The sequence below is a fragment of the Chlorocebus sabaeus genome, chromosome 18, assembly GCF_047675955.1.
Source record: "Chlorocebus sabaeus isolate Y175 chromosome 18, mChlSab1.0.hap1, whole genome shotgun sequence".
NCBI lineage: Eukaryota > Metazoa > Chordata > Mammalia > Primates > Cercopithecidae > Chlorocebus > Chlorocebus sabaeus.
Genome location: NC_132921.1, coordinates 48,068,299 through 48,079,119, shown reverse-complemented (window position 1 = coordinate 48,079,119; position 10,821 = coordinate 48,068,299). Strand labels below are relative to the sequence as shown.

The 10,821-nt window shown below is 39.0% G+C and overlaps 1 long non-coding RNA gene across 2 annotated transcripts; it reads right to left on the bottom strand.

Moving 5' to 3' along the window:
- Positions 1 to 2,771: 2,771 nt before the first annotated feature.
- Positions 2,772 to 10,578, bottom strand: LOC140708997 (uncharacterized). Of its 2 annotated transcripts, none has more exons than XR_012089310.1 (3): positions 5,878 to 10,578; positions 3,709 to 3,788; positions 2,772 to 3,291 (listed from the first exon to the last, which is right to left on the bottom strand). It is a non-coding gene; the product is annotated as an uncharacterized lncRNA (long non-coding RNA). The 2 variants fall into 2 exon arrangements; XR_012089311.1 differs by having other exon boundaries at positions 2,772 to 3,788; positions 5,878 to 5,946; positions 7,815 to 10,578.
- Between the last annotated feature and the right edge of the window lie 243 nt (positions 10,579 to 10,821).

Sequence of the window (10,821 nt, the reverse complement as noted above, 5' to 3'; positions counted from 1 at the left end):
TGATATGGTCTGACCAGTTTTAACAAATGTTATTTCTTTGCTGCTCAAAATACAGTCCAGTGACCAACAGAACTAGCATCACCTGGACTTTGAGGATTCCTGTATATAAAACATAAAGATACCCTTCCCAGATGTTGCTATCATCTAATCATGTGGTTGATCTTTCCAGTGACCAGTCCCCATTCTGAAGCTATCTAGGAGCCTACAGAGATTCACCTCATTAGCATAAAAGATATACTCTTGTCACTCAGGTAATTCCAACGGCTTTTGAAGCTCTGTGCCAGGAGCCAGGTACAAAGACCAGAGAGACCACATATATTCTCCATTATACTACACAATAATACTTGCTTTTATATTTGCCCATGTAGTTACCTTTACTGTAGATCTTTATTTCTTCATACAGCTGCAAGTTACCATTTAGTGTCCTTTCATTTCAACTTGAGGACACCTTATAGCATTTCTTTCAGGGCAGGTCTACTTGCAGTGAACTCCCCCAGCTTTTGTTTGTTTGGGAATATCTTAATTTCTCCCTCACTTTTGAAAGACAATTTTGCCAGATGTAGAATTCTTGGTTGATAGATTTTTTCTTTCAGCAATTTAAATATGTCCACTGTTTTCTGGCTTCCATAGTTCCTGATAAATAGCCAACTGTTCATCTTACTAAGATTCCCTTGTACATGATAGTTGCTACTTTCCTGTTGCTTTCAAGATTGTCTGTCTTTGACATTCAACAGTTTGATTACAATGTGTCTTGATGTGGACCTCACTGAATTTATTCTACCTAGAGTTCATTGTGCCTGTTGGATGTATAGAAATAAATTTCACAGATAATTTTTCAGGGAGATTGGTTAGGACATCATCACAATAATCCAAACCGAAAGAAATAATGATAGTTTAGACTAAGGGTAGAGTAAAAATGGTTATATTCTAAATATGTTTTGAGGGTCAAACCAACAGATTTTGTGGGTAGATTGGATGTCTGTGAGAGAAAGAGAAGAAATAAGGATAATAAAGTAGTCTGAGAGCCCAAATAACTGGGAGAATTAAGTTAAACTACTAAGACCAAGAACACTGGAAAGAGCAGAATTTGGGTGGGTATAATTTCAGGAGCTAATTTCTGGACATAATACCTTCGAGATGCCTATTAAACATTCAAGTGAAAAGAGGGAGGAGTGCTGGAAATACAGGCTTGAAATTCAGGAGGAAAGTCTGAACTGGTGCTACAAATCTTGACATCATCACTACAGAGATAATAAAAGAGACTGAAACGGAATGGTCAGAAATGTAAGAATAAAATCAGGAGCTGTGGTGGTGATCAACTGTGTTGATGCAGCGGATAAGTCAAGTAAGATAAGAACAGGGAATTAACCTGTCACATGAGTATTGAATTGAATTGATTTAATCATATTCAAAGAATCTCTTTGCTATTTTAAAGCTTGAAGAACTCCTATGTTCTTAATGAAATCTTCAGGAACACTGAGTGAAAAGTCATGTTTGCTGTTCCTCTAAAAGCCTCAAGGGAGTTGAGTACTATAATAAATCCACAGAGTTGATTCTGATTTCCATCTCCACACACCCTCGCAAGCCTGCTCCTTTTCCTAGTTTCCATTTGGTGAGATCAATCCACAAAGATGGTGCTGACAATCTACATATTGTTGATAGGCTTATAACAACCAAGTTGATATAGAAAATATTTCCCTATTGACTCTCTAAATAGCTTCTTAGTGAAAAGGATATATGTAATCATTATTTTTGGAAGAGGAGCCTTTCTTTTATGACTTCTGCAATTTCATCTGCCTCCATTATTTTCAGAGGAAGAAAAGCTAAGTTATAAAACCCTCCCTCCTCTTTGATGTGTAAAAATAAACTTTAAAAAATGACTCTGCCACTTTATGGCAATGTGTGTTTGTTTAATCTTACCTATTGGTTACTTTCAGAGATAAATTAAGTGAAAAGGTACATGCAAAGCACCTAGCAAGGTTCCAGAACATGATGGAAGATCAACAACTTCATTTCCTTTCCCTTTTTCCCTTCTGAAGCTTGTGACCCTTATTTATAAAATGAAGGTCATAGTTTTTTGTTTTCAGAAAATTCACACAAAAGTAAATTACCTCAAAGATAAATATGAAAAGATATATTCAGCCTATTTAGGAATAAAATGACTGGAATTTAAAACTGTGTTATACCTGTTTAAAAACCTATTCAATGAGCAAAGTCAGTCAATGCTAGGGAAAGTGGAATATCTGCTACTAAAAATATGCACCTGTGAAAGATTGTGTATGGTGGGGTAGTCAGGCAGAGGGGTTGGGCAATGAAGAAGGTAGAAGAGAGATTCAAAAACGTTCATGCTTTACAACTCAATAGCACCACATCATGGACTTTCAAAGACATTAAACTTGTTAGACACAAATACAAATACTTAAAAATCTGACAACAGAAAATAGTTAACTGAATCATGGTGTATCTAAACAATGCAATACTTTGCAGCAAATAAATATGTATGCATAGACATTAAAATGGTTGTGAACTGGTGAGAATGTATAATGATGGAACCACTTTGGAAAATAGTCTGACGATTCCGAAAAATGTTAAGCATAGAGTTACCATATGACCCAACAATTCTATGACCCAACAATTCTACTCCTATGAAAATGAAAACATGTATACACAGAAACATGTACATAAATATTTATACCAGCATTTATTCATAATAATGAAAAGAGTGAAAACAATTCAAATGTCCATCAACTGATGAATGGATAAACAGAATTTGGTATAAACATGCAATGAAATAATTATTTGATGATAAAAAGGAATGAAATGGGCAGGGTGCAGTAGCTCATACCTGTAATCCCAGCACTTTGAGAGGCAAAGGCAGTCAGATCACTTGAGGTCAGGAGTTTGAGACCAGCCTGGCCAACATGGCAAAATCCTGTCTCTACAAAAATACAAAAAATTAGCTGGGTGTGGTGGCACACATCTGTAATCCCAGCTACTTAAGATGAAACATGAGAATCATTTAAACCCAGGAGGCAGAAATTGCAGTAAGCGAGGTCACACCACCGCACTCCAGCCTGGGTGACAGAGTGAGACTCCATATTAAAAAAAAAAAAAAAAAAAAGGAATGAAATACTGATACATGAAACAACATGGATGAGCCTTTAAAAGACTATGCTAGGTGAAATAAATCAGTCAAAACAGACCACATATTGTATCATTCCATTTACATGAAGTGTCCAGAACATGCATATTCATATCCACAGAGGCAAGTAGATTAGTGTCTGCTTAGTGCTGTGGAGAAAGGAAGAATGACTGCTGGTGAATATGGGGTTTCTTTCTGGGGAAGGATGAAAATATTTTTAAATTGATTATGTTAACGGTTGCACAACTGTGAATATGCTAAAAAAAATCACTAATTTATACACTTTAAATAGATGAATTGTATGATGTGTGAATTGAATCTTGATAAAGCTGCTCTATAAATGACTGAAGAACTTAATAACAGGATCAAACACTTGTGTCTGCTATGAACAATCATTAAAGTGGGATTTTAAAAATTTATATGAAACATACAACTATGTAGAAATATGCACAGAAAAAAGAGTAGGAGCTTCTGGATAATATATTTAAAAGGCACACATTTGGAGAAAATGGAAGAGGAAATAACATTTTGGAAACTGGAAAGCAAATGAGCTCATGATCACTAACCTAGCAAATCAGAGCAGGCCGACTCCTGTGCTGAGAACCAACCAGAATCCTCAAGTCTCAGGAATTGGCACCAGGTACCTCTGAAAATGGGACACACAACAGAGTTTGTTGAAAGCTCCTGAGGAAGCAAATCCTAGATCCTCTTCTCTTCTTCACCCCACTGGGTGACAGTCCTTCTCCCACTCTGGTGAAAACAGGAGGTTCATACTACAGAGACGGCAAGATAGAGGGGTCTGGTCTACTCTAGAGGATACCAGGCCTAACTGAAGGATGAGTATCGTACAAACACATGGGAATTTTGTAATCCTATACATTGTAAATTCTGAGACCCTCCAGCCACCTTTCTCAACACACAGAACACTGGCAGTCAGGCCTTTACCTTCAGATCAGAGATGAAAGAGCCTTCTTTGGGGCATCTGACCAATCCAAAAGAAAAGCCCTAGACATACTGACATGGGCCCAAGCAAAGCACCCCAAAGCAAAGCTCGTGTTCAATCAGCTCCACTCATATGCTAAGACTACAAATCAGCTATTTAGACCCCCACTCTTAAACAGGAGCAGACAATCAAGTATAACCAGATATTTGAGTAGATCCTTTCACATAAATGTTAGAGACCGAGACAAAGAGACAAATTTAAAAAAAAAAGAAAAAACCCTAGAAGAAAAGTGGTCTATAGTGCAGAAATTAAATAAGATAATCTCAGCTGTTACAAAATTAAACCCACATAGAACAATGGCTTAAACCCCAAAATGGGAGTTCCTGATTAGTAGGCAGCTCTCCTCCAAGTATTGATTTAGGGATCCAAGTTCCTTCACTTTTTGAAAATTTGCAATTGCATTTCTTAGCAGATTCCCAAAATTGTATGATGGTCATGCTGAGAAAAACCTGCATTAACCCTTATTTACATTTAGAAAATAACTAAAAAAGAAAAACTAGGTAATTATTCATCTCCAAATTGTTCAAGAAAATTAATAAGGCCCAGTGCAGTGGCTCACGTCTGTAATCTCAACACTTTGGGAGGCCAAGGTGGGCAGATCACCTGAGGCCAGGAATTCCAGACTAGCCTGGGCAACATGGCGAAACCCTGTCTCTACTAAAAATACAAAAAATTAGCCTGGCATGGTGGCAGGCACCTGTAATCCCAGCTACTTGGGAGGCTGAGGCAGGAGAATCGCTTGAACCTGGGAGGCGGAGGTTAAAGTGAACCAAGATCACCATTGCAATCCAGCCTGGGCAACAAGAGCGAAACTCCATCTCAAAAAAAAAGAGAAAGAAAAAAGACTAATCATAGTAAGCCATATATCTCAGCTTTGAATCTCATCTCCAAATAGCATATGCAATAGAATAATGTAAGCATGGCATGTTAATCAACCAAAATCTCTGTGGAGAAGATGGGAGATGATACACATACATGGTAGAGGGGCAGAGCTAACTTCTCTGCCATTTTCCATAATGGGAAGTCCATAGACAATGCCTAAAACTTATAAAACAAGAAGAAACACAAATATGTTATTTAGAGATGAGGTAAATACAAAAAGAAAAAGCTTTAAAAAGAGGTGGAATTAGTTGTTTCTGAGAAAGGAAATTTGGGGAGAATGAAAACATTTTATGCCATGTGAATATAATTTTGATTTATAAATAGAAAAAAATGGTGGAAAATATTTTAAGGTATTAACAGTGATTGTCCCTGGGTAAAGGACTTTGGATAAATTTTTAAAACATTCTTTCTTCGTCTATATTTTCTGCATGTTCTAAAGTAAACATGAACTATTTTTGCAACTGAAGTATTAAAGTGTAAAACTAACATGTTTGTCTCAAAAATTGTAAGAGTTAAATGTGAAATGTTTTTAAACAAACTGGCATTTTTAAATTTTAGCTATTCAAATTAAATAAAAAGGAGATGATTTTTTTTTTGAGGTGAAATTGCTATTCCATATGATAGAAAATTTGGGTATATTAGATCCTTTTGTAAAACATACCAGATTGCCACTCTTATTTTCTGAACTATTTTGCCTCTTTTTTTCTTCATAACAAAATAAATGTCCTTCCAGGGTGTACCATAATTTTTAGGGTTATTTTGAGGCAAACACTTGACTGGTGTATTAGTCTATTCTCATGCATATCTGAGACTGGGTAATTTACAAAGGAAAGAGGTTTAATTGACTCACAGCTCAGTATGACTGGAGAGGCCTCGGGAAACTTCCAACCATGATGGAAGGGGAAGCAAACACTTCTTTCTTCACATGGCAGCAGGCAAGAGAAAAATGAAAACCAAGTGTTAGGGAAGCCCCTTATAAAACCATCAGATCTCCTGAGAACTCACTCACTATCACAAGAATAGCATGGGGGAAATCACCCCCATGATTCAATTACCTCCTACCAGATCCCTCCCATGACATGTGGGAATTATGGGAACTATAATTCAAGATGAGATTTGGGTGGGGACACAGCCAAACCATATCATTCTGCCCTTGGCCCCTCCCAAATCTCATGTCCTCACAATTCAAAACATAATCATGTCCTTCCAATAGTCCCCCAAAGTCTTAACTCATTCCAGTATGGTCTCAAAAGTCCAAGTCCAAAGTCTCATCTGAGATAAGGCAAGTCCCTTCTGCCTATGAGCCTGTAAAATCAAAAGCAAGTTAGTTACTTCCTAGATACAATGGGGGTACAGGCATTGGGTAAATATGCCCATTCCAAATGGGAGAAATTGGACAAAACAAAGGGGCTACAGGCCCCATGCAAGTCCAAAATCGAATAGGGCAGTCATTAAAACCTAAAATTCCAATATGATCTCCTATGACTCCATATCTCACATACAAGTCACAGTGATGCAAGAGGTGGGCTCCCACAGCCCCAGGCAGCTCCACCACTGTGGCTTTGCAGGGTATAGTCCCATCCCAGCTAGCATAGAGTGTCTGCAGCTTTTCCAGGTGCACAGTGCAAGCTGTCAGTGGGTCTACCATTCTGGGGTCTGGAGGACTGTGGCCCTCTTCTCACAGCTCCACTAGGTGGTGCTCCAGTACAGACTCTGTGTAGGGCTCCAATCCTGCATTTCCCTTCAGCACCGCCCTAGCAGAGGGTCTCCACGAAGGCTCCACCCCTGCAGCAAACTTCTGCCTAGACATCCAGGTATTTCCATACATCCTCTGAAATCTAGGCGGAGGTTCCCAAACCTCAATTCTTGACTTATGTGTGCCCACAGGCTCAACACCACGTGGAAACTGCGAAGGCCTGGGGCTTGTACCTTATGAAGCAATGGCCTGAGATGTACATTGGCTCCTGTTAGCCATAGCTACAGTAGCTAAGATGCAAGACACCAAGTCCCAAAGTTGCACACAGCAGGAAGGCCCTGGACCTGGACTAGGAAACCACTTTTCCTTCCTAGGCCTCCAGGCCTGTGATGGGAGAGGCTGCTGTGAAGGTGTCTGACATGCCTTGGAGACATTTTCCCTATTGTCTTGGTGATTAACATTAGGCTCCTTGTTATCTTTCCAAATATCTGCATCCTGCTTGAATTTCTCCCCAGAAAATGGGGTTTTCTTTTCTATCACAATAGTCAGGCTGCAAATTTTCAAACGTTTATGCTCTTCTTCCTCTTGAATGCTTTGCCACTTACAAATGTTTTTTGCCAGATACCCTAAATCACCTCTCTCACGTTCAGAGTTCCACAGATTTCTGAGGCGGGGCAAAATGCCACCAGTCTCTTTGCACGGCAAGAGTGACCTTTATTCCAGTTCCCAAGAAGTTTCCCATCTCCATCGAGACCACCTCAGTCAACTTCATTTTCCATATCACTATAAGCATTTTGGTCAAAGCTGTTCAACAAGTCTCTAGGAAGTTCCAAACTTCCCCACCATCTTCCTGTCTTCTGAGCCCTTCAGTCTCTATGAATTCCAAATTTTCCCACGTACTTCTAAGCCCTCCAAACTGTTCCAACCTTTGCCTGTTACCAAATTCCAAAGTTGTGTTCCACATTCAGGTATCCTTATAGCAGCACTCCACTCTCAGTACCAATTAACTGTATTAGTTCATTCTCACACTGCTAATAAAGACATACCCAAGACTAGGCAATTTATAAAGGAAAGAAGTTTAATTGACTCACAGATCAGGATGGCTGGGGAGGCCTCAGGAAACTTCCAGCCATGGCAGAAGGAAAAGCAAACATGTCCTTCTTCACATAGCAAAAGGAGAGAAAAGAATGAGAACTGAGCGAAGTGGGAAGCCCCTTATAAAACCACCAGATATTGTGAGAACTTACTCATTATCATGAGAATAGCATCAGGGAAACCAATTCCATGATTCAATTATCTCCTACTGGGTCCCTCCCATGACACGTGGGGATTATGGGAACTACAATTCAGGATGAGATTTGAGTAGGTATGCAGCCAAACCATATGAACTGGTAATCAGAACAATCAGCAGAGCCAACTAATGTATAAAATTTCCCAACTTACAGCATCATTTCATGTCATTTGTTTTTGTTTCTCTGCCACGCATGTATAAGCATCTCAAGGTAAAAAATCCACACACCCTCTCTTCTTCCTTCTCTTCCTCTTGTTCATTTCTCTCTTTTATTCTTTCCTCCCAAATTTCAGATACTGAGAAAAAATAACTAACATTGGTGTAGTGTTAAGGTAACATTTACAATTTCCACAAAACCTATTTTCTTTCCATATAATCCTCACAATACCCATTTTAGGAAGGTGGTAATATTCTCTTCTTTTAATGATACAGAAAACAGAATCACAGAGCAATTTGCCTGGAACACTCCGTGGGGAAACCACAACTGGAACCTACATGGCTTCATCTTCATGATGGTTATTTACAACAGGTGTTCAATAAGTGTAGCTCAGCCAACCATAACCTGAGAAGAACCTGGGATACTCAACCTCTAGTTAGTCCAGATTATGCTTCCTTTTGTTCACTAGGCAGAAGAGTGGATAATTATCTGGGAACTCTCTTTGTGGTGGAAAAATCTGCAGACAAGGTAAAAATAGGAAAGAAGACCAGGCATGCCATCAAACAAGAAACAGAAGGCAAAACACAAGACATTTTCCACTTATGAAAAGATGGTATGCTTCTGGAAGGAGTTTCAAAAGCAGGTTTCTCTCTCTATGCACAGGGAAGTAGACTTCAGCTCGCCCCCACCAGATATGGCATCAGCCAAGATTAAGATTTGCCCGAGGAACTGTGCTCAGTTTCTTGGCTTCGGTTTAATTCCTGCTGCTGTCTTCTGGTCGCCCTAGCAACACATATTAAATATGAAAATTTTTGTTTTAAACACTATTTGTGCTAGTAAAAGAGAACTGGAAGACTAGAGAAAGGTGAAGAGATATTTTCAGTACCAAATGTTTTTCTAAGACATCAGACACTGCAGCAATGCTGTGATGTACACTAAGAACCACACAGTCTCAGAACCTTCCCCTAAGATTTCATTGGCAAAAGTCAGGAGTAAGAGGGCGGTCCTGGTTGTAGAACACTAGAGAAGCTTAGGGCAAGAACTTTTTTCTGATTCATAGTCAATTTCAGAACAATGGTCCTCTGAAAACCAAAATCCTTTATAGTCTTTTTTCTTATTTTTTAATTTTATTTTATTTTTTTTTTTTTTTTGAGATAGGTTCTCACTCTCTCACCTAGGCTGGAGTGCAGTGGTGCAATCATAGCTCATTGCAGCTTCTATCTTCTGGGCTCAAGCGATCCTCCCACCTCAGCTTCCCAAGTAGGTGGGACTACAGGCATGTGCCACCATGCCCAGCTAGTATTTATTTATTTATTTATTTACCGAGAGAGGGTCTCATTCTGTCGCACAGTGGAGTACAGTGGCACAATCTCAGCTCACTGCAGCCTTGACCTCCAAGTCTCAGGTGATCCTCCTGCCTCAGCCTCCCAAGTAGCTAGGACCACAAGTGTGTGCCACCACACCTGACTAATTTTTGTATTTTTTGTAGAGATAGGGTTTCACTATGTTGCCCAGGCTGGTCTCAAACTCCTGGGCTCAAGCAATCCACCCACATTGGCCTCCTAAAGTGCTGGGATTACAGGTGTTAGCTACCATGCTTGACCCCTTTATAGCCTTATATAGAAAAAGAATGCTGTCTTTGAAAGGGTTAGTATACAGAAGAAAAGAAATATTCTCCCTCTGTTGCAAAGAGAGCCCTTGACGGAGAGAGATTAAAATATTTTAACACTATAAAAATGAGAATATCATTTTACCGGAAAACTAAATCAAGGCTAAGAAAAGATACTGAAAACTGCGTGTCAAACTTATCTTCATTTCCTGGCTCTCACTGTCCACTACAAGGAAGAATATTTGTTCAACTGCAGAGATAGATGATTTTCCAGCCACGAACTCTCTCAATTGTCCCTCAGTATCCACCAAGGATAGATTGCAGGAACCACCCCACCAACTGATACCAAAATCCCTGGGTGCTCAAGTCTCTGATGTAAAATAATGTAGTATTTGCATAGAACTTATGCACATCCTCCTATACAGTTTAAATCATCTCTAGATTACTTGTAACACTCATACAATGTAAATGCTATACAAATAGTTGTTTTATCATATTTCTTAAATTTTGTATTTTTTTATTTTTTTTTCTGAATATTTGTTATCTGTGGCTGGTTGAATCTGTGGATGCAGAACCCACAGATACGAAGAGCTGATTGTGTTATACAGATCTCTGTTTAATGAATATTGAACTGTGTAAGGGAGAGTTCTCAATTTTTTTTCTGAAAAAGCACAAAGTCATTCTTCTTCATATGACCACTTAGCAGAATGCTAAATTGCAAATCTGTGAAGGTGAGCTGTACAGAGCTGACAGAATTTATCCTAGGACCATAGCTTTCGCCTGATCTGACCAGGCCTAATGAAGGGACAAAGCTTTATTAATAGTGCTTGTTCACTCATTTGCCTTATCAGATTCTAACCCTGTGGTAGGCAGTGTCTGCACTCATTGGAAACATCACATAACCCAATGCCTGATGCAAAGTGATTGAGCAAAAATTATAGAAGAAATGAAGAAAATAAGGAGGACAAAGTATTCCTCGGGCTACATTTCTAAATATCAGTGGTCACAGTCAGGATCTTTTATGAAAGCTTTGGAATAGAG